This window comes from Elephas maximus, chromosome 18 (genome assembly GCF_024166365.1).
Source record: "Elephas maximus indicus isolate mEleMax1 chromosome 18, mEleMax1 primary haplotype, whole genome shotgun sequence".
In the NCBI taxonomy this organism is placed as follows: domain Eukaryota; kingdom Metazoa; phylum Chordata; class Mammalia; order Proboscidea; family Elephantidae; genus Elephas; species Elephas maximus.
This window is the reverse complement of record NC_064836.1, coordinates 15,061,786-15,080,194: the sequence shown is the minus strand read 5'-3', so window position 1 is coordinate 15,080,194 and position 18,409 is coordinate 15,061,786. Positions and strand designations below refer to the sequence as shown.

The window sequence follows — 18,409 nt, the reverse complement described above, 5'->3', positions numbered from 1 at the left end:
TTCAACTCATAGCAACCCCATGTGACAGAGTAGAGCTACCCCATAGGGTTTCCTAGGCTATAATCTTTACAGGAGCAGATTGCCAGGTCTTTCTCCTGTGGAGCCACTGGGTGGGTTCGAACTGCCAACCTTTTGGTTAGCAGCCAAGCGCTTAACCGCTGTGCTACCAGGGCACTGTTTTAGGTCCTGAAAAGCCAGTGGTGAATGAAACAGACGTTAAGCCCACCCTCAGGGTGTTCGCATTCTAGTGAGGGGAGGTAACAGACAATAAGCAAAATAAACAGAAAAATATACAGTACGTCAGAGGGTGGCAAGTGCAGTGAAGAATAGAGCAGGAAAGAGGGCTGGGGTGTAAGAGGTCAGAAAGGCCTTCCTGAGGAGGGGGCACCTGAGGGAAGAGTCCAAGCAGGAAGGCCTTCCTCAGCAGGGGACATCCGAGAAAAGATTCCAGGCAGAAAGGCCTTCCTGAGAAGGGGACACCTGAGGAAAGAATCCAAGCAGGAAGGCCTTCCTGAGGAGGGGACACCTGAGGGAAGATTCCAAGCAGGAAGGCCTTCCTCAGGAGAGGACATCCGAGGAAAGATTCCAGGCAGAAAGGCCTTCCTGAAGAGGGGACATCTGAGGAAAGAGTCCAAGCAGAAAGGCCTTCCTGAGGAGGGAGCACCTGAGGAAAGAACCCAAGCAGGAAGGCCTTCCTCAGGAGAGGACTTCTGAGGAAAGATTCCAGGCAGAAAGGCCTTCCTGAAGAGGGGACATCTGAGGAAAGAGTCCAAGCAGAAAGGCCTTCCTGAGGAGGGAGCACCTGAGGGAAGATTCCAAGCAGGAAGGCCTTCCTCAGCAGGGGACATCTGAGGAAAGATTCTAGGCAGAAAGGCCTTCCTGAGAAGGGGACACCTGAGGAAAGAACCCAAGCAAGAAGGCCTTCCTCAGGAGAGGACTTCTGAGGAAAGATTCCAGGCAGAAAGGCCTTCCTGAAGAGGGGACATCTGAGGAAAGAGTCCAAGCAGAAAGGCCTTCCTGAGGAGGGGACATCTGATGGAAGATTCCAAGCAAGTGAGGGCTCTAGTCATGTGGACTCTTGGGCAAGTGGGTCAGCAGAGATGCGAAGGTCCTGAGGCAGAAGCAAGCCCGGTGTGTTCCAGGAACAGCAAGAGGCCAGAGTGGCTGGAGAAGCGGCCAGAGGGGAGTAGGAGCCAGGCTGTGCAGGACCTCATGGGGTAGGGAGGGCTTGAGCAGAGGAGTGACATGACCCCACTTAGCCTTAACAGGCTCACTCTGGCAGCTGTGTTGAGAACAGACCAGATGTGGGCAAGGGGAGACATGGGGACCCTAGCCAGGAAGCTATTTTGGTGATGCAGGTGAGAGACGGTGGTGACTGGGACCGGTGGGGAGCAGTGAGGGGGTGAGAAGTGGCCAGATCCTGGATATATCTTGAAGATGGAGCCAAAGGGCTTTGCAAACGGACTGTCTATGAGATATCTGAGAAGAGTCAAGCATGATCATCAAACGACCGAAGGATGGGGCACTGTCTGTGGAGATGCGGCACGCAGCGAGTGGAGGTTTTGGTGGGAAGACCAGGAGTTGGGCTTGGGGCGAGTTAAAGTGTTTGATGTCCAATGGACATCCAAGTGGAGGTGCTGAGTGAGGTAACACCACACAGGTCTGGCACAAGGAAGGCACCCTGTAAATGTTAGCTCTCTTCTCTCCTTTGCTTGGACGTAAAGATGTGCCAGAAAAGAGGCCCCAGATAAACTCCATTGAAGGTATCCTTCACAGAGTCCTTGTGGTTAGTGAGGCGTGTGGGGACCCCAGGACAGCAAAGGGATGGGAAGCAGGCAGCATGGTCAGTGACCGGCAGGCTCAACTACCGACTGAGAGGGAAAAGCCAGGAGGCAGGGTCCCCTACTTACCACCCTCTGCCAGAGCCAGGATGAACTGACACAGGTTGGCAGGCCACAGAGGCTGGGACCCAGGGTTCCTGGTGACTACTCTCATCCCTGTCCCAGGAGGAAAGAAAGATCCCCAGAGCAGACCAGGCCAGCCCAGGAGCCCAGCCTCTAGGTAGAGAGTGTACAAGCGCACCCTGCTGCCCCCTTCCCCTGGACAACCTCTGCCAGGCCCCACACCTAGCACCTGCCCTGGGGCTGGGAGGTCCTGAGACCATCAAGACAGAGAGGGGAATTTGGCAGAGTACTCAGGGAACTGGGAAGTAGCCACCACCTCAGAGGGGTTCTAACCGGGGACTGGTGGGGAGGGCAGGAGGGGTCAGCTTCACTCCTTAACCTCCGGGCTTTGAGATTCCCCTCAGCAAACGCTCATGATATGCCCCCTTGCCTTCCTCCTGAAAAATGGCTCCCTCCCCAGGCTACACAGTCCCTGGGTGGCACAAACAGTTAACATGCTCAGCTGCTAACTGAAAGGTTAGAGGTTTAAGTCCACCCAGACATGCCTTGGAAGAAAGGCCTGGTGATCTACTTCCAAAAAATCAGCCATTTAAAACCCTATGGAGTGCAGTTCTACTCTGACACATGTGGGGGCACTGTAAGTCGGAGTCAAGTTGACAGCAACTGGTTCCCCAGCCTGTACACAGGGTCCTCCAAGGGCTAGGCCCTCCTTCCTCTCTAGCTTTGCCCTCCGCATTTCCTACCACACTGGCTCTGCTCAGGAAACTCTTTGCATGCTGTTTAGGTGTCCCGGGCCTTAGGAAGCTTCCCGACCCCCCAGGACCACTGGATGCTCCTCCCCTGGGGGGCAGAGCCCTGAAAGCACAGTCAGAGCCTCCGAGCCCAGGGCACGATGGCTCCACCTGCTGCCTTCCTCCTGGGGGTCTCTGACTCTACACCTAGTGCTGGCCTGGCATCCGGCAGGCACACCTGTCTCCTCACAAACACGCGTCAGGCACCTACTGTGTTCCAGGCACATGTTAGATGCTTCCCCGAGTCCCTCTTTGTGTTTTGTTTCCTCTTGTTTTACATCTCTGTCCTGATGGGCCCAGGGGCAGGAGTTGAAGGATATCACTTCCAACTGTCCACTTTCTGAAGCCAGGAGGGTCTGAGCCCAGTCTCGAAGGCTGGCCACCAGCCAGGATCCTATGACACCCTCTGCCTCCTACTTCCTGCCCCCTCCTCGGTCACTCCGCTACTTTGGGCCTTTGGGGGAGTTTCAAAGGAACTAGAGACCATGGCTGACCAAGTTTGCCTATGCCACGATCACAGACTTCAGAGACACTCCCCTCCCAGGGAGAGCTGTGTCTGCAGGGAGCCTGTGATACAATCTCTTCCTTCATCCTCTAACTGACCTTGCCCTGGGCAGCCCGAGGCTTTAGTGTCCTGAGCTTCAGACAAACCTCAGGAGAAACCAGTTGCTCCATGGCCGCCTGCTTCAACCCTCCGGCCGCACCGCAGCAGAAGCCCAGGGCCCTCATCCCCGGCCTCTCCTTGGCCCCACCACGGCCTGGATGAGAGGTGGCCAGCCTGGAGCCTTCAGGGCAGCCAGAACCTGAGGACACGACAGACTTCCCAGTGAACAGATGCACTGGACATAGTGCTGGAACTCAGAGAAGATTCCAACCGCTTCTGTTTGGAATGTAGGGAAGGCCTTCCAGGAGCAAGCTGGTCCAACCCGCAGGATGCCTGGGAGGGGGTGAAGCGTCTGGGGCTCCAACTGGCTCTTGCTCATGGCAAATGGATCACTTGGCCCTGTGGTGCCCCGCCCTGACTGGCAGTGTCCAACAGTCAGGGCCACGTGCTGCCCAGCCTGCTCTCTAAAAGTTTCTGCAGTTTGGTGTCAGGGGAGAAATCCCAGTTCAGCCATTTGTTAGTACTGTGATCTGGGAAGACACCTCATGCCTCAGCTTGCTTGTCTGCTAAATGGGCGTAATGCCTCATCTCCAGTTCAGTTGCCACCAGGCTGCTAGGCTTTACTTTCTATTTTACTTTCTGATGGGGTCACTCCCCTGTTTAAAACCTGTCAACGCTAAAACTGCCCTCAGGAAAAAGTCCAAACTCCACTCCCAGCAGACTAGGCCCCTTGTGTTTTGGTCCGTGTCTCCTTCTTGAGTTTCCCCCGTCCACGGAGGGTCCAGTTTTACTGAACGTACTTGGCAATCCCAGCATGGCTTTCCACACACTGTTCACTTGGCCCGGGATGCCTCTCCTCACTGTCCTCTTGGCCAAACCACTTCAAAAGTCAGGTATCGCTGCCGCCGGGGAGCCGTGCATGACCACACCTCCTTCCTCCAGGTAGAAGTCGGTGACTCCTCCCTGTTGCTCCATGGCAGCTGTGCCCACTTGTGAGTAGACTGTGCTCTCCCTCAGCACAAGAACTGTCTTAATTTTGTTACCCTAGCACCTGACATAATGAAGCAGCCTACCGGGTGCTCAGTGAATGTCCACGGGAATGAGGAACAAATGGCTGAGTTAGACCATCTCGCCCCGTGACATAATTACTTGTTGACGCCTCTTTCCTCTACAGACGTATGAACATGAGACCTCACGAGGTCAGAGACTGTATCTTAGTCACTTTTAAATCCCAAGGGCATGCTGTCTGTGTGCAATAAATGTCAGTTCCCTTCTTTTCACTTTCAGGCAGGCCAGGGACCTGTTTCTAGATTTCTCTTCCCCTAATTAGGCCATACAGTCCCTGGGTGATGCAAACGGTTAACATGCTCAGCTACTAATGAAAGATTGGAGGTTAGAGTCTGTCCAGAGGTGCCTCAAAAGAAAGGCCTGGCAATATGCCTCCACAAGATCACAGCCTTGAAAACCCTGCAGAGTACAGTTCTACTCCGCACACAAGGAGCTGCCAGGAGTGGGAATCAACTTGATGGCAACTGTTTTGTTTTGTTTTTCAGTTAGGGCTTTGAGTCCCTGGCTGGTGCCAGGGTCTCTGGGTGATGCAAATGGTTTGTACTTGACTACTAACCTAAGCTGGCAGTTCGAATGGCACTGAGCAGCACTGTGGAAGAAAGGCCTGGTGATCTGTTTCTGTAAAGATTACAGCCAAGAAAACTCTATGGAGCAGTTCTATTCTGTAACACGTGGGGTGGCCATGAGTCAGAATCAACTCAACAGCAATGGGCTTGAATTTTTTCAGGTGGTACAAATGGCTAACTACTTGGCTGCTAACTGAAAGTTTGGAGGTTGAAGTCCACCCGGAGATGCCTCAGAAGAAAGACTTGGCAATCTATTCCGAAAAATCAGCCCCTGACAACCCTACGGAGCACAGTTCTACTCTGACACACGTGGGGTCACCATGAGTCAAAATCGATTCAACAGCAACAGGTGAATTAGGACTCGAGTGCAGTTGGGACTGGCTTGGCCCCTGCCCTCTTCTGAGCCCTGGACTCACCAGGACATCTTTCCTCTCAGTTCTCCTGGGTCTCAGCGGGCCTGGAGGAGAAGGCTCGGTGTGCAAGGAAAGCAAGAGGGCTAGGGACTAGAAGATGCCAGCAAACTGTTACTCATGAGCAAGGCTCAAGGCAGGTGTTACCTCGCCCGAGACGCCTTCCACGATGCCTCTCACGTCTCCTGGAGCTGCAACTCTGTGTCCCCAGTCAGGTATTTGAGGGTCCCTCCTCTGTGCCACCACAGCATTCCAGGCTTCCCAAGCAGAGCACATGGCTCCGCATGCTGTCACTGTTTGTCTAGTTCCCTTGTTTGCCCGTAAGCGTTTCAAGGGAAGGATTAGGTCTGATTCATCATTACACCCTCAGCGCCTGCCACAGGGCCTGGCACAGAGAGAACCCTCAAATGATCAGCGAGTGAATCCATGAGAGCTGTGAACTCCTGCTTCCAGGAGCTCTTCAGAGGCTGGAGGACTCCAGGGGACAGTGTTTGTTCATTGGACTCAAGGTTCTGGGGTGTGGGAGAGGCCTCAGCTGGACACCTAGCCTCCTCTTCCAGCCCAGCTCTTGGTCCCAGATGGCAGTGGGGGGATGGTGGGTTGGGGCAGAGGAGGCAGCTTCCAGCCCAGCAGCAACACCCCAGGTGAGATCCGTGGAGGTCCCTGGGCTGGCTGCTGCCACACCAGTGAGGGATGGAGTCAGGGTGGGAAACTCCTCATGAGAGTTTCAAACCAAACAAGCATCGAGTTGAAGTCTCAGAGGCCTGGAGGAAGAGGCTGGGTAGGCCCTGGCACCCCCCCTCACAGGCTCCCATCACTCAGGGGCAGATCCCAGATCCTCACCGTAGGGGTCAAGGCTCAGACCCTGGCCTTGATGCCTACAGATGGCCCTCCTGTCCCCCTCACAAGCCCTATCCTAGCCCCCCTGGTCCAGGGTTCACATTAGTACTGCTGATGTCTGTTTGGATTCCTGAGGCTCCAGGAACAGAGGCACATATATCATCTTCTAGTGTTTTCTTTTGATCCTTTTGGGGGACCCAGACTAGTCTGCAGTCTTTGGGGAGGCTCTGGGTTTCTGAGTGATAAGTTGGGACAAGGTGCCCATGAGGTCGAAGCAAGGGGCCACTGTAGGCAAGGCCCCATCTCATACACCCTCCTGCTTTGAGACACGGCTCCCCTAACCCTCGCAGGCACAGGAAACCCTTTCCTGAGCCTTTCAGCAGCACCCATTATAGACCTTCAGGAAAGGCCCCTCACCTGCTCAGCTCAGTGTTTTCCAAATTCCAAAGTCTGGAAGCCTTTTCTTAAGTCTTACATAAATCCCAAAGGAAACGGCTTACATCTGTTTCTTCTGCATTTGCTTTAGGGCAGATGGTGATGCCCACCAATCCCTACACAACAAACAGGAGAAGGAATAAGGAAAACCAAGTTCACTCACCCTTTAACCTTCCCTCCTCTTGATGTAAGATGCCCAGTCTTCTTGGTGGCATGTCATGGGATCTTTACTAACATCCCTTTGGTTTTTTCTCCATGCCCAACTTTAACAACGGAACTGGAGGGGCCTTTCAGCCCTTGGCGTCCCTGGGGACCTCTCGTCTCATGAGTGGGAAGTGGAGCAGGGGACAGTTTCCCAGCATCTCTAGATCTTATTCCTATTTATACTCCTCTCCTGTTCCCCTCCACAACCAGCTTGGCCCACGCTGCCCCAGGTCCACATTCCGACGGGAACTCCTGGCCACTCTTTGCCAACCATTCCCCTTTCCAATCAGCCTAAAAGACACAGCTTCCTGTCACCCCAACAACAACTCCGTCAGGCTCCTCCAACTTGCTCCAGGCTCTGGTCATCTGGATTTCCCTCCTCTCCCTCCCTTCGGGCCAGCTAACCTCCTCACACTCAGCATGAGCCCATCCCACCAGGCTGGGCCCAGCCTCCTCCTGCCTCTTCTCCAGGTGCTCAGCCCTCTCTGCCTCCTAGGCCTCCTGGGCAAGCCCCTGAACATCCCCCAGTTCTGCAGCTGTTCCCTAAACACCCACGGTGTCAGTACCACCCACCTCACTGGAGCTCGGGCCCCTTGAGGGGAGGCACCAGTGTACTTGGTCACTCACTCGTTTCACAGACACCTGCCCTGTACTGGGCACTGTCCTCCACTCTATGCTTCATATCCCCATGCCCTCGGCCTCCATGACAACCCAGCTCCCCGTTTTCCTCCTACTTCTTTATCCCCCAGCATCTATGGGCTCACTTCCTCAGCCTGCCCCTTGGATGATGGCACTCCACAGGGTTCCTCTTTTATTCTTTCCCCTCAACACACTCTTCCTGGGTGACCTCATCCTCGCCTGAGGTGGAAACCACCACTCACATGCTGATGACTCCCCAATCTATAGCTCTGGCCCCACCAAGCCCCTGAGCTTCAGACACATGGGTCCAACAGCCTGCTGAGCCCTCTGTCTGCATGACCCCCAGAGTCTGAGATACTACAATCAACCCCACTGGCTATCTCCAGGGCAGTCCTTGACCCAGATTTATTTTTAAGTGAAAAGGGTAGATGCGTACAACCTGTAAAAGGGCATATGTGTCCAACCCACCCAGTAGTACTGCAAAAGAAAGGCCTGGCAATCAGCTTCCACTAAGATTACAGCCAAGAAAACACTATTGATCACTTCTACTTTGTAACACATGGGGTCATCATGAGTTGAAATTGGCTTGCAACTAACATCAACATATTGGGAAATTTGGGGAAAACCAAACCAAACCCATTGCTGTCAAGTTGATTCTGATTCATGAAGACCACATGCGTTACAGAGTAGAACTGCTCCATAGGGTTTTCTTGGCTGTGATAATTCCAAAGAAGATTGCCAGGCCTTTCTTTTGCAGCACTGCTGGGTGGGTTTGAACCGCCAACGTTTAAGTTGATAGATAGCCAAGCACAACATGTCATATACATAACCCGTTGCTGTTGAGTTGATTCCAACTCATAGTGACCCTACAGGACAGAGTAGAACTGTCCCATAGAGCTTCCAAGGAGCGCCTGGTGGATCTGAACCTCTGACCTTTTGTTAGCAGCTGTAGCACTCAACCACTACACCACCTGGGTTTCCATCATATACATACACATATAAATACAAACCATGTATGATCCAGAAAGACATGATTCAACGTGCTAATGGCAGTTATCTCTGGGTACTAGAATTACGCGCAGTTTTAATGCCTTCCTTTTGTTTATCTGCGTGTTCTAAGTTTTCATAATGAACATTTATTGCTTATATAAAAAGAAAACAGTAACACTTCTTTTTAAGTGAAAAGGAAGTATTTTTAGATTGATATTCTAGAATTGTTTAGTGCAAGGGCTAGGGAGAACTATGATTATTTTGAGCAGGGCTCTGAACATTTTTTCTGTAAATAGCCAGATAGTAAATATTTCAGGCTTTGCGGGCCATACGGTCTCTGTCACAACTACACAGCTCTACCCTTGTAAGGAAAGCAGCCATAGACAATATGCAAAGGAATGAGCGTGGCTGTGTCTAAATTGTCTTTTTCATGGTAGATGCTCCAAAAATATTCGTTGTCGCATTAATAATTGACTGGCTGCATGTATTAATGGAAGAATGGATTAATGAAAACTGTGGTTCAGGACATATCACAGAGAGAGGTGGACAGTGAAGGAAGCCAGCCCCCTCACCCCACCCCACCCCGCAATGTGGAGGATGATGATTTTATTGCTGACATTTTTAGAATGGACACTAAAGTTTGAATTTCATGTAATTTTCAAGTGTCATGAAATATTATTTTCTTCTTTTGGTTTTTTTTTCCTAACCATTTAAAGATGTAAAAACCATTCTCAGCTCACGGTACAGAAACAGGTGGCAGGCTGGATTTGGCTGTGGACTGTGGTTTTCTAACCCCTGTGGGCCTTCCAGCATCCAAGGCCCATGTGGGGGTTTGAATCCACAGCATCTACTTCCTCCCCTATCTGGCAGGGGTGAGGCCTTCAAGGGTCCCCTTGCCCACCTGAGCCACGGCAGGGCCTGGATCCCTGGGCCTTAGCGGGGGGAGCCCCTCCTGGGGTCTCAGAGCACAGCTCCCCTTGGGAGCAGAGTTGGCAACAGTTGGAACCATAAGCTGGCAGCCTTGGACCTAGCTTTAGAAATCCTCTGGTCTGAGCCCTCGTTTTTCAGGTGAAGAAGGTAAGCCTCCGAAAGAGGGGTGACCTGCCAAGGCCACCCAGGTTGACAGGGTGGAGCTGAGACAAGAACTGAGGGCTGTGACTTTGAGGGCAATGCCTTTTCTCCCCCCACCACCCCAAGGCTGGGGGACTGCCGGCCTTGCTCAGAGACGATGTCCCCTCCACTGGGCTCCACCTCCAGGAGGTCAGCAGCCCACTCAAGAGCTGCCTTCCACAGGGAGGGAGCCATGTCATGGCTGGCATCAGCACAGAACGCGGTGCCCAGCCCAGCCATGGCGGCCGGGGATGCTGTCAGCTGGGCTCTGTGCCAGGGGCACGGAGGGGCTCTGGGACCTGTCTCCTGGCCTCATCCTGTGTCCTGCTAGGACAGCTTGGAGCTTACATCAGGAATGATGCCCTCCAGGACAAGACCTACTGCAGACCTGCTGCCAGGACATGGGGAAGGACAGCGTGTCCCCTCCTGGGCCTAGTCGCCTTTGCTGGGTGGCTGGGGGCCAGAGGAGAGAAGCCTAGTGCCTGAGGGGATCCCTCCTCCCCCCCAGGCAGGAAAGAACAGACTTCTTTGGGGAAGCAAGGTACGAGGACAGAAATCATTCTGGAGTTTCATTGGAAATTCCCACAATCACGAAAAGATAGAGAGAGGGCTCCGATGGAGAGACAGCAGAAATGTTTTCAGAGCAAAATTTCCTTCTTGATGTGGGGCCTAAGCCCTGGTTTCTACAGAGACTCTGACTTAAAAAAAATACTGAGCAGAGGCCAGGGCACCGAGGACGGCCAGATGTAGCAACTAACCCCATATGCCACCACTCATCAATAATGACATGAGCCAGCTGGGCTGAGTTGACTGCGACTCATGGCAGCCTGATGTGTGTCAGAGTAAACTGTGCTCCATAGGGTTTTCAAAGGCTGATTTTTGGGAAGTAGATTGCCAGGCCTTTCTTCTGAGGCACCTCTGAGTGGACTTGAACCTCCAGCCTTTCAGTTAGCAGCCAAGTACATTAACCATAATCACCTGCATCACCCAGGGACTCTGTGACATTGTTGTTGTTGTTGTGTGCTGTCAAGTCGATTCTGATTCACAGTAACCCTATGGGACAGAGTAGAACTGCGTCATACGGCTTCCTAGGCTGTTGATCTTTAGGGAAGCAAATCGCCAGTCCTGTTCTCCTGCGCAGTGGTTGGTGGGTTGGAAGAGACAACTTTTCGGTTAGCAGCTGAGTGCTGACCCACTGCGCCATCAGGGCTCCTGGGATAATGACAGTAGGTAAGACAAGAATCTAAGTGGACCATGAACACATTCTCACTTGAATCTTCACAACCACGTGAGGTAATACTATTATTCTCCCCGTTTTATAAATGACGGACCTGAAGCTTGGGTGAACAAATTACCTAAGCTAAGGTACCCAGTTACTGAGTGGCAGAGGCAGGGTTTGAAGTGACCCCAAGTCCATAAACTGCCTCCACCTATGTGGACAGCAGGCTCACAGCGAACCTACAAACAATGGATGAGTGCGTCAGCCAGCCACCACTGGGTCATCTTGTCTGCCCCGGCTCCTCCACTTCCAGGGAAGGCTTCGTTTAATGTCAGAGGGGAGGCACAGAGTGGCAGCCATTACCAAGAGTTCCAGGAAAGACGGTCTCACCACGGTCCCACCAAAAGTTCTAGCTAACATCTCCCAGGCAGGTGTCTTCACCTATCTCACCAGAGTCGCTCATCCTGACAAGGTGCTTCAAGACCCCTTTCTGTTCAGAGCCAAACTCACACTTGCTGCCCTATTCTTCCTACTCACAGACAGAAGCAAAGACACTGCAGGAGCAGGTGGGCCCTCCTTCGGGCAGGAGGTCGGCTGAGTTGAGCCTGCAGCTTACCCTCTTCCCTCTCTACCTGGTGCCGTGCCCTTGGCCAGCTCCTGCCAGGCCCAGCCAACCACTAGGTAGTGATCCCGGCGTCCCAGGCCCTCTGCCTGAGCTGCTGCGGGCCTGGCCTTAGAGTTGGGTTGTGTGTGTGTGTGTGTGTGTGTGTGTGTGTGCGCGCTCACATGCATGCAGCTGGAAGGGACAGGACAAGACAACCTTGGTTTGTTCCCACCCCATGGAGATGAGAAAGTGCCCACTCAGCAGCTAAGGAATGGAGGGCGAAGGCGAAGGGTCCAGGGCAGAGAGAGACGGAGTCATGGTGGGACACAGCACCAGGGAAGAGAAACGTGACTCGTTCCAAAAGGGGTGAAGCTAACTAATCAGGTGGGTCTGGAACCAGGCCAGCCACTCCCTCACGGACAACAGAGCAGAACGAGGACTGCAATTAACGAAGTACTGAAGTACTGGGGAGAGTCCTCTTACTCCAGGGAAGGAGGCCCTGCCCAAGGGAGAAGGAAGCCTGACTGAGGCCCCTCAGGGCAGGAGCTGCTGATCGCTGCCCCCCGCAACCCCCACCCCCCCACCCACTGCCTACCTCACTCACACCCTGGAAACTAGAGGCCAGAGGCCAGCACTGCACAGACTCCTGGTGCCCTCCTGGCAGACTGCATTTTCCCCCTTCTCTCTGTCCTCCCTGCCTTGGAGAGTAGGCAAGATATTGCCTAAGGACCCACCCTAGAGTGAAAGGAAAGCCTGCCTCAGTTTCTCTCCTGGAGCTCGGCACTATGCAATCACTCAAAAATCCTTTCTAAACAACAACCACCACTACAGCTACCAGTGTTTGGCATCTGCTATGCGCCAGGCGGGAGTACCTGGATGGCGCAAACAAATAACATGCTTGGCTGCTATTGAAAGGTTGGTAGTTCGAGTTCATCCAGAAGCATGTAGGAAGAAAGGCCTGGAGATCTACTTTCAAAAAATAAGCCATTGAAAACCCTGTGGATCACAGTTCTACTCTGACACACATGGAGTTGCCATGAGTCAAAACTGACTCTATGACAACTTTTTTTTAACGTGCCAAGAACTGTACATTATTTCATTGAATTCATATAACAACCCTCCCTAGTATGATCCCCATTTCAGACAAGGAAATTAAGGCTGGGAGGTGATCGGGAGTTTGCTGGGAGAAAGGGGTCACATAGCTAGCATATGCTGACAAAAGTCTCAAACAGAGTAACCCCAGAAAGGACAGCCCTGTTGGGGTAGGAGCTGGCACAGTAGAGGACCTGTTCCTGGGACACAGGAAAGCCCACACAGGCAGAAGGGTGGCGTCCGGGTCTGTAGAGGGAAGACATGCAGCCTTGAAGGTAGCTGAGTCTCCTCTAGGTCCGAGGGGGAAGGCTTCCAGGCAGGCATCCCGATCCCATGAGATCTCAGCCCTGGAGCCTACTTGTTTCTCAAATCTGGTGCCCTCTCCTGTGGCCCATGGAGAAGCCAGGCTCTGCCTGGCACGAGACATATGGCAGCTTCACGGCTCAGAGTACCACCCCCACCTGCCATTCTCCTGGGGACTGGTGCAGAACCAGAGAACTCCGTCGTGGGCTGGGGCCTCCCACTGCTGGAGGGAGGATCAGGAGCTGGGGTCCGATAGAGAAGGGCTGGGCCCCACCTCTGTGTGACCTTGGGAAATTTGTTCTCTCGGAGTCTCAGTCTCCTTGCCTGTAAAAGGGGGATATAATGCCTACCTCCTAAGGCGGTTCTGACAGTTACACAGTGCTTGGCACATAGTAGATATCCAATAAATGGCAGCCCCTAGGGCATTCAGAGAGTGGATGAACTTACTGAAGTCTACTCTGCCTTCTGGAAACCCCAATAAGTTTGGGAAGAATAAAGGCTCCATTCTATTGGCAGGGCGTGGGCAGCTGGCAGGGAGAGTCCTTGGAACCTAAAGGTCAGTGAGGTCCTGACACCCCAGGCTGCAGAGGTGGGGGTGGTAGGGTGCAAGCCCACAGGCCCATCCACTGCACAGGAACGGGCGGGAGTAACCCAAGACAGGAATTTTGCTGTAGCAAAGTGACCCTCTCTCCAGAGTGCCTTCAGGTGTGCAGACCCAAATCCCTCTAAACCCTGGAGCCACTGTTACCTAAGGCTGGCTCATCCTCAGCCTCCACTTACCCTTCCCTTACCCTATGCAACGTTTTCCCAGCCCCATCCCAAAGCCAGGCTAAAGGCCGGGGATCTCTAAGGACGGTGCCCGCCAGCCAGATGCTGGGACATCCTTGAGGGTTCCGCGCCCGAGAGCCAGTATCCAGGATCGTCCCGTGTGCCCAGGTCCAGTGGAGAACACCACACAGACATGCCAAATCTCACAGGGCGCTGACACAGGAGGGGCAAGCTGGTGGTGTTAGTGAGTCACAGGGCCCAGGCCGAAGTTGGGGAACCATGAGGTCTGGGCTTGGGGTGGGGAAGAGGGAAAGATAGAGGCAGTCTCCCAGTGGCGGAGGATCTGGGGAACTGACCCCCCACTCCTCATAGTCCCAACTCTCCCACCCCTACTGCCAGGAGGGGCTTAATGAGGCCACCGGTGCCTACGAGGGTGTTGACCCCCCCAGCACTGAAACTTAGTCACTGTCTCAACAACCTGACTCCCACCACAAGGCCTGCAGACAGCTCCAGGGACCCCAGCACCCCCAGCCTGGGAGACAACAGCGCCTCCAGTCCATGGCCGGTTTCAGATTCCAACCATCTCCCCCACATAGGCAAGAGCAGAATCCTCAAGCCCCACTGGCCGCCTACCCTCTTTTCCCATCACTGCATTAACCCTTTGCCTGGTGGTGCCAAAGGTGGTGGGCTCCTGCCCCTTTCGTCTTCCCGGGTGGGCAGAGAGGAGGCAGCAATCCCCAGAGAGTCGTCTTCCCCCTCCTCCCCCAACGTACACACCCAGGTCTGGCACTAGCAGGGCTTCGCGTGCCCTTGCAGGTCCGCCCCAGGGCTCTGGCCACCCCCCCCCCCCGCCCCCCCAGCCTGCAGCTCTGGAAAGTTCACGAGAGCCCAGAAAACCCTTCAAGGTGGTGATCTGGCCCCACATTCTCGAGTTCTCTCCTAACCGGGGATCCTGACCCTAGCCCTTCCCAGAAGGCAGGACGCTTAGAAAGCGCTTGGTTCGTGGGCTGGTGGAAAACTTTGCTTTGCAGGGTTCAGGCGGCCGCCCAGGGGCCAAGGTGGATCCCAGATGGAGACTCCCTGGGGGGAGGGGGAGATCTGAGAAAAAAGCGCCCTCCCTCCTAAGCACCTGGAACTTGGGAAGGGCCTTTACAGGCCGTCACAGACCCCCAACGCGCAGACACGCACGATCGCCCCACGTCGCTCCGGTATTTCCTTCCAACCTCTTGCCCCGGGGCGAAAGCAGACCCGCACCTTTAAGAGCCGCCCGGCTTACCTTTGCTCCGTTTACTCGGCGCCGCGGTGCCCCCTCCTCCTCCTCCTCCGAGCCCCCTCTTTCCCGGAGCGCCGCCCGCCCAGCCAGCCGGACACACCGCGTCGCCCGCGGGACTCACCGCGCTTGTCCTGGGGGCCGCGGCTCCCGCCTGCGATGGCCGGGGTGCCGCGGGGCTGGGCGCCGTGCCCTGTGCCCTGCGCCCTGCTGGGGTCCCCGCCCGAGCTCGGGGCTGCTTCCCCGGCTCCGGAAAGGTGAGCGGCTCCCCAGAGAAGCTGCAACCTGAGCTGGAGGAGGAGGAGGAGGAGGCAGAAGGGGAGGGGAAGGGAGGAGGTGGAGGAAGATGGGGAAGAGGAGGGAGGAGGAGGAGGAGGAGGAGGAAGAAGGGAAAAGCTCGGCCCCTGCCAGAGTTTTTCACACGTACCAGCTGACTCCTCCCCTGTCCCTCCCGCCTTGCCCACTGCGGCTGCCAATCCTCAGGGCTCCCTGTGCCCGGGTGCCCACCCCCTTCTCCCACTGTGGGAACCAGGGTCCAAGTGCCTCTTCCTGTTTCGTTCCTAGGCCTGGCCTCCGCAGCCCTCGGGCTGTCCGGGCTGAGTCGCCCCAGGACTGGGGCCAGGGGTGATTTGCTGAGAGTGTCTGTCTCTAAACGCAGCTCGCCCGCCTTCTGAGGCTGAGCCTGGTTGGATACCGAAGCAATGAACGTGTAGACAGGTCCTGTTGGTCATTTTTGCCTTCAGAATTCTTGACAACAGCCCTGGGACTCTCCCTCTATCCTGTGCAGTGGGGCTTGTCACTTACCTTTAGGGACTAAATTCCCACCCCTGTTGGCTCCATGTCCCCAGGGCCTGAGTGAAGCCCTCTGCCAGCATTACTCTCACTTCCTACCCTGAAGGCAATTCAGTTTGTCCTTTGAAATTAAACCCACGGGCAAACTGAGAATCTTCCAAGAAGCCTTACAGAAGCTAGTCCAGTTTCCATTTTACAGACGGGAAAACTGAGGCCCAGAAAGGAGATTTGCACTGGCCCAAAATTCCACAATGAGTGGAATTAATCTATGCTTAGGACCCCAGCCAATGGCTGTTCCACCCACACAATCTGTCTTCAGAGATCAAAGAAAAACTGGGGTGGGGTGAAGGGTAGCAGTGCCCCCATCTGGGCCCCTCCCTGTCTGCTTCATCCTGAAGGCTGGGAGGAGAGGGGGTGGTACTTGCAGCTCCAATAGGTCCCCAATCCAGGGGTCTGTGTCCACTGCCCTGCCAAGGGCGTGGGCTCTGCAGTCTGGGGGCCTGGCAAGGAGGGGCTCCCGAGGAGGGTGTGTATGTCCTACTACCTGAAGCCTTTCCTGTCTGCTGATTCAGTGGAACTGCTCCCCCTTGGTCTTCAGCTATGAGCCTGCGGCCTTTCCCTGGGAAGAATGAGTGGTTGAGAATAGAACAATTTTCTGAAAGACTTGAGGCCAGCCCCCTGGCCCTGCGACATCAGCCCTAGCAAACCTGCAGTGCAAGTTCACATCCAGACTCCACAGGAGCTGGACAACAAAAACCAAGCTTGTTGACATGGAGCCCATTCCGACTCATGGAGACCCCATATGTGTAGAGCAGAACTGTGCTCCATAAGGTTTTCAATGGCTGCGATCTTTCAGAAGTAGATCTCCAGGCCTTTCTTCTGAGGCACCTGTGGGTGGATTCAAACCGACAACCTTCTGGCTGGTAGCTACCCAGGGACTCCTACCGGATCTGAAGAGGAAGAGAAAGAAGGAAGACCCTGGGTCCATGCATGATAGTAATTTGTGAGTAGTTGCTCTTTGCCACCCCTGTTTTCCCTGGCAGAGTATACAGATTTTCTGGGCACAAGCACTTTATAAAAATAAAACTGCCAAGTTCGGAAGGGGTGCAGAGAGTAGATAGGTCCAGAGCCTCCAGGATCCATAACCCATGTATGTGATAGGAAGATGGAGAGCAGGGAGGCCATGTGAAGGCAGGGAAGGAGCAGGGAGGGAAAGGGAAAGAGCCCTGGTGGTGCAACAGTTAACGCTGTTACCCGAAAGGTTGGTGGTTCGAATCAGAGCTTCTAACCAGTTTGAACTGATGAAGCGAAACCAGTACAGGCTCAAATTTTTACAATTTTGATCATCTGGAATGATAACCAGAATAGGAAAGCCTTGGAATGGGAGACTTGGAAGAGGCATAGTAAGCCCTTTCAGGAGCCTGATGGGCGAGACTGGATTGTTGGCAGGTCTGTGGAGAGCCACACACTTTCAAAGGGATGCAGTCTGCCGCCATCTTTGAGCAGGACACCACTGTTTCTGACTCTGCTCAAATCTGAGGGCAAGAAATTTGGTTGCTATGCAATGCACACACTGCTCTTGTTATCTAAGAGGGAGATTAGTTTTCTAGCAGGGCTTCCACCAGTAATTTTTCCCGTTCTGGTTATCGTTCTGGTTCACCCAAATTTTAAAAATTTGGCTTGTTCTGGTTTTGCTTCCAACTGATTCAAAGTCCTGGTTCTAACCTACCCAGCAGCTCCATGGGAGAGAGACCTGGTGATCTGCTCCCATAAAGAGCCTAGAAAACCCTATGGGGGGCAGTTCTGTTCTGTCACATGGGGTCACTAAGAGTCAAAATCGACTTGATGAAATACAACAACAACCCTGAAGGAGTTTGAGGTCTAATAGAGGCAGGTTAAGTAAACAATTATGATGCTACAGAATAGAGGTTAGCACTATGGTGGCCCTGGAGGAGTTGCTAGTACTTGAGTTGAGGGTTACAAGATTTGAGGAGAGCCTCAGGGGGACTCCACATGCAAAGCGCAGGGGTGAGAGAACAGGCCCAACAGTCTCCTGAGGCCAGAGCTTAGAGTCTGGGGTAAGGTGGGAGGTGACACTGTAGAGGCAGGCAGTGCCAGGTTCTGAAGGCCCTTCTATGCTGTGGCTAAGGAGCCAGGACTCTATCCTGAAAACATCGGGCAACACGGAACATTTTAAAGGAAAGAGGCAACACCAGGTTTGTGATTTAGGACGATCCTTCTAGCAGCTGAGTGGAGGATTGGTAGTGGAGGTAAGCCTGGAGACAAGAACCCGGTTTGGGGGCTGATCCTGGTGAAAAATGATGCAGGCCTAGGCTAGAGCAGCGACAGTGCGGAGGAGAGGAAGGAGCTGATTTGCGAGATACTTAGGAGACAGAGTTGTGGAACTATGTGCCCGTCTGCATTTGGGAAGATAAGGGAACCAAGAGTGTCAACCACTGGTGTTGTGAATGGAGCTGGGCCTTAGAGCTTCTTAGGTGTGCCTTGATTCCCAGCACCTCCTTGTATTGGCTGTGTGACCATGGACAAGTGGCTCAACCTCTCTGAACCTAGTTTTGCAATCTGTAAAACAAAGATACTACCAATTGATCTTGTACTGTTGTGCGTATCAGAGATAACATATGCTAGTCTCTGGACGGTGCAAATGGTTAACATGCTTGGCTGCTAACTGAAAGACTAGAGGTTCAAGTCCACCCAGCTGTGTTTCAGAGGAAAGGCCTGGCAATCTACTTCAGCTATTGAAAACCCTATGGAGCGCAGTTCTACTCTGGCACACATGGGG

At 53.8% G+C, this 18,409-nt stretch overlaps 1 protein-coding gene across 3 annotated transcripts in view; it reads right to left on the bottom strand.

Moving 5' to 3' along the window:
• Positions 1 to 15,231, bottom strand: part of CDK18 (cyclin dependent kinase 18) — a 30,523-nt gene extending 15,292 nt beyond the window's left edge. For 2 of the 3 annotated variants that reach the window (XM_049858445.1, XM_049858448.1), the window contains exon 1: positions 14,942 to 15,231. The gene's annotated coding sequence lies outside the window, so the exon portion shown is untranslated. Of the gene's footprint in view, positions 1 to 6,600; positions 6,735 to 14,941 lie in introns of all 3 variants that reach the window. The other variant, XM_049858446.1, reaches the window with a different exon arrangement.
• Between the last annotated feature and the right edge of the window lie 3,178 nt (positions 15,232 to 18,409).